Consider the following 5,299-nt stretch of genomic DNA (forward strand, 5'->3'; position numbering starts at 1 on the left):
TCCGGACCCCGTCCCGGGCACCCTGCCACGCAGCAGGACCAAGGACAGAGCCCGGGGTGGGGAGGCCGCCCTCCCCGGACCCTCAGGGGCCCTAGCCACTGCTCCTGAACCCAGGCAAGCAAGGGGAGGCTCCCCGGGCACATCGGAACCCCTTCCCGGGCCCTTGGCAGTGCGGCAGGCTGGGAGACAGGGCCCAGGGCCGGAGCACCCGACCCGGGGCCCGGCCGGGCCCCTGGACGCAGCCGGGGCTCCCAAGCCCGGAGGTGCATGGGACGCCTCCCCGGTCCCTCCGGACCCCGTCCCGGGCACCCTGCCACGCAGCAGGACCAAGGACAGAGCCCGGGGTGGGGAGGCCGCCCTCCCCGGGCCCTCAGGGGCCCTAGCCACTGCTCCTGAACCCAGCCAAGCAAGGGGAGGCTCCCCGGGAACAACGGAACCCATTCCTAGGCCCTTGGCAGTGCGGTAGGCTGGAAGACAGGGACCAGGGCCGGAGCACCCCACCCAGGGCCCGCCCGGGCCCCTGGACCCAGCCGGGGCTCCCAAGCCCGGAGGCGCATGGGACGCCTCCCCGGACCCATGGAGCCCGTCCTGGGCATTGAGCCATGCCGTTGGCCTGGAGATGGGTGCCCCGGACGCCCAGGGGAGGTCTGTCTGGGACACATGGAGCCCGTCCTGGTCATTGAACCATGCCGTTGGCCTGGAGAAGGGAGCCCCGGACGCCCGGGGGAGGACTGCCCGGTACCCGTGGAGCCCTTCCCGGGTACTTTGCAACGCCGTTGGCCTCCTGGAGATGGGTGCCCCGAACGCCCGGGGGGTGGGCTGCCCGGGACCCGTGGAGCCCGTCCTGGGCACTCTGACCTGCTGTTGGCCCGGGGGAGGGACCCCAGACGACCGGGACCCGTGGAGCCCGTCCTTGGCACTCTGACAAGCCGTTGGCCCGGGGAAGGGAGCCCCAGACGACCGGGACCTGTGGAGCCCGTCCTGGGCACTCCTGTATGCCGTTGGCCCGGGGAAGGGAGCCCCGGACATCCGGGACCCGTGGAGCCCGTCCTGGGCACTCCTGTATGCCGTTGGCCCGGGGAAGGGAGCCCCAGACGTCCGGGACCCGTGGAGCCCGTCCTGGGCACTCTGAAATGCTTTGGCCCGGGGAAGGGAGCCCCGGACACCCGGGGGGGAGGACTGCCCGGGACCCGTGGAACTCGTCCTGGGCACTCTGACATGCCGCTGGCCCGGGGAAGGGTGCCCCGGACGCCCGGGGCCCGTGGAGCCCGTCCTGGGCACTCTGACAAGCCGTTGGCCCGGGGAAGGGAGACCTGGACGCCCGGAACCCGTGGAGCCCGTCCTGGGCACTCTGAAATGCTTTGGCCCGGGGAAGGGAGCCCCGGACGCCCGGGGGAGGACTGCCCAGGACCCGTGGAACTGGTCCTGGGCACTCTGACATGCCGCTGGCCCGGGGAAGGGTGCCCCGGATGACCGGGGCCCGTGGAGCCCGTCCTGGGCACTCTGACATGCCGCTGGCCCGGGGAAGGGAGCCCCAGACGCCTGGGGCCCGTGGATCCCGTCCCGGGCACTCTGCCATGCCGTCAGCCTGGATGGAGCCCCGGACGCCCGGGGGGGGCGAAGGCCCGGGATGCATGGAGCCTGTCCCGGGCACTCTGCCATGCCGTCGGCCTGGATGGAGCACCGGACGCCCGGGGGACGACTGCCCAAGAGCCATGGAGCCCGTCCTGGGCAATTTGACATGCAGTTGGCCTGGAGGAAGGAAGCTCCGGGTGGCCTAGGGAGGTGTTGCCCAGGCATATCCCATCTGGTCCCCATGGCAGAGAACCACCAACCCTGGAGGGGTGTCCGGGCATACCCTGCCACATAGTAATCCGGAGGCAAATTACCCCCCTTTCTTGCAATCTGTGCACGCGAGGTGACAGAGGGGACCCAAGGCGTGAAAGAACCCGACCTCATGGAGCCCTCGCTGGGATCCGGGAGGCGAATGGCACCTCATTAAGACTTCCAGGGAAGTTCGGCCATCTGGTCCCCCCCATAGGAAAGCGTTGCGGGCGACCAGATGCCCGAGGGGATCCGGGCGACCAGATGGCCGACGGAATCCGGGCGACCAGATGGCTGGGCATGGAGGTGAAGCCGCCTGGACTCTTCCCCACCCCGTCCCCGTCCCGGGACGAATGCCCGGGACGCATGGAGCCCGTCCTGGCCACTTGACGTCCCGTCCTGGGCATTGAACCATGCCGTCGGCCTGGAGAAGGGAGCCCCCGGACGCCCGGGGGAGGACTGCCCGGTACCCGTGGAGCCCTTCCCGGGTACTTTGCAACGCCGTTGGCCTCCTGGAGATGGGTGCCCCAGATGCCCGGGGGTGGGCTGCCCGGGACCCATGGAGCCCGTCCTGGGCACTTTTACATGCCGTCGGCCTGGAGGTGGGTGCCCTGGACGCCCGGGGGAGGCCTGCCCGGGACCCGTGGAGCCCCTCCCGGGTACTTTGCCAATGCCGTTTGCCTCATGGAGATGGGTGCCCCGGACGCCCGGGGGAGGACTGCCCGGTACCCGTGGAGTCCTTTCCGGGTACTTTGCAACGCCGTTGGCCTCCTGGAGATATGTGCCCCGAACGCCCGGGGGGAGGGCTGTCCGGGGCCCATGGAGCCCGTCCTGGGCACTGTGACATGGAGTCGGCCTGGAGGTGGGAGCCCCGGACGCCCGGGGGAATGCTGCCCGGGACCCGTGGAGCCCTTCCCGGGTACTTTGCCATCCCGTTGGCCTCCTGGAGATGGGTGCCTCGGACGCCCGGGGGAGGTCTGTCCAGGGCCCATGGAGCCCGTCCTGGGCAGTGTGACATGCCGTCGGCCTAAAGGTGGGAGCCCCGGACGCCCGGGGGAAGGCTGCCCGGGACCCGTGGAGCCCGTCCCGGGTACTTTGCCGTCCCGTTGGCCTCCTGGAGATGGGTGCCCCGGACGCCCGGGGGAGGTCTGTCCGGGGCCCATGGAGCCCGTCCTGGGCAGTGTGACATGCCGTCGGCCTAAAGGTGGGAGCCCCGGACGCCCGGGGGAAGGCTGCCCGGGACCCGTGGAGCCCTTCCCGGGTACTTTGCCATCCCGTTGGCCTCATGGAGATGGGTGCCCCGGACGCCCAGGGGAGGTCTGTCCGGGACACGTGGAGCCCGTCCTGGGCATTGAGCCATGCCGTTGGCCCGGAGAATGGAGCCCCCAGACGCCCGGGGGAGGTGTTGCCCAGGCATATCTCATCTGGTCCCCCGGGCAGAGAACCACCAGCCCTGGAGAGGTGTCCGGGCGTACCCTGCCCCTAGTAATCCGGAGGGAAATTACCCCCCTTTCTTGCAATCCGTGCACGCGAGGTGACAGAGGGGACCCAAGGCGTAAAAGAACCCGACCTCATGGAGCCCTAGCTGGGATCCAGGAGCCGAATGGCACCTCATCGGGACTTCCAGGGAAGCCCGGCCATCTGGTCGCCCCATTGGAAAGCATCGCGGGCGACCAGTGGGCCGGGATCGAAAGGACTCCCAGCTCCCCATCCATCCCAAGCCTTCGCGGTAGGGTTCCTGACTGCCTGCCCACGCAAGGCAGGGCTCTTGGACCCCGGCTGGGCCTCAGGCGCAGGTTGGACCACCGGAGCTCTAGGGCCCGGACGACCTGGGGGAGGAATGCCCGGGACCCGTGGAGCCCGTCCTGGGTACTTTGACATGCCGTCGGCCTGGAGGTGGGTGCCCCGGACGCCCCGGGGGAAGCTGCCCGGGACCCATGGAGCCCGTCCTGGGTACTTTGACATTCCGTCGGCCTGGAGGTGGGAGCCCCGGACGCCCGGGGGGAGGTCTGCCCGGGACACATGGAGCCCGTCCTGGGTACTTTGCCAATGCCGTTGGCCTCATGGAGATGGGTGCCCCGGACGCCCGGGGGACGAATGCCCGGGACGCATGGAGCCCGTCCTGGGCACTTTTCCATGCCTTCGGCCTGGAGCCCCCAGACACCCAGGGGAGGACCACCGTGAAAACCATGGAGCCCGACCCGGGCACTCTGCCATACCGTCAGCCTAGATGGAGCCCCGGACGCCCAGGGGACGAATGCCCGGGACGCATGGAGCCCGTCCTGGGCACTTTTCATTGCCGTCAGCCTGGATGGAGCCCCGGACGCCCGGGGGACGACTGCCCAGGAGCCATGGAGCCCGTCCTGGGCAATTTGACATGCAGTTGGCCTGGAGGAAGGAAGCCCCGGGTGGCCTAGGGAGGTGTTGCCCAGGCATAGCCCATCTGGTCCCCATGGCAGAGAACCACCAGCCTCGGAGGGGTGTCCGGGCGTACCCTTCTCCCTAGTAATCCGGAGGAAAATTACCCCCTTTTCTTGTAATCTGTGCACGCGAGGTGACAGAGGGGACCCAAGGCGCGGATGTACCCAACCTCCTGGAGCCCTCGCTGGGATCCGGGCGGCGAATGGCACCTCATCGGGACTTCCAGGGAAGTTCGGCCATCTGGTCGCCCCATAGGAAAGCGTTGCGGGCGACCAGATGCCCGAGGGGATCCGGGCGACCAGATGGCCGAGGGAATCTGGTCGATCAGATGGCTGGACACGGAAGTGAAGCCGCCTGGACTCTCCCGACCCTGTCCCCGTCCCCGTGCCCGGGACGCATGGAGCCCGTCCTGGGCACTTTTCCATGCCTTCGGCCTGGAGCCCCCAGACACCCAGGGGAGGACCACCGTGAAAGCCATGGAGCCCGACCCGGGCACTCTGCCATGCCGTCGGCCTGGATGGAGCCCCGGACGCCCGGGGGACAAATGCCCGGGACGCATGGAGCCCGTCCTGGGCACTTTTCCATGCCTTCGGCCTGGAGCGCCCCGACACCCTGGGGAGGACCACCGTGAAAACCATGGAGCCCGACCCAGGCACTCTGCCATACCGTCAGCCTGGATGTAGCCCCGGACGCCCGGGGGACGAATGCCCGGGACGCATGGAGCCCGTCCCGGGCACTCTGCCATGCCGTCCCGACAAATTCGTACGGACTCCTAACCTTACGACACGGATCGGAATCGAGCCCTCTCTGACCCAGCAGTTTCAGGCGCCCGGGGGACGAATGCCCGGGACGCATGGAGCCCGACCCGGGCACACTGCCTTGCCGCCGGCCTGGATGGAGCCCCGGACGCCCGGGGGACGAATGCCCGGGACGCATGGAGCCCGTCCCGGGCACTCTGCCATGCCGTCGGCCTGGATGGAGCCCCGGACGCCCGGGGGACGACTGCCCAAGAGCCATGGAGCCCATCCCGGGCACTCTGCCATGCCGTCCCGAC

Source organism: Lissotriton helveticus, chromosome 11, assembly GCF_964261635.1.
Source record: "Lissotriton helveticus chromosome 11, aLisHel1.1, whole genome shotgun sequence".
Taxonomy (NCBI): domain Eukaryota; kingdom Metazoa; phylum Chordata; class Amphibia; order Caudata; family Salamandridae; genus Lissotriton; species Lissotriton helveticus.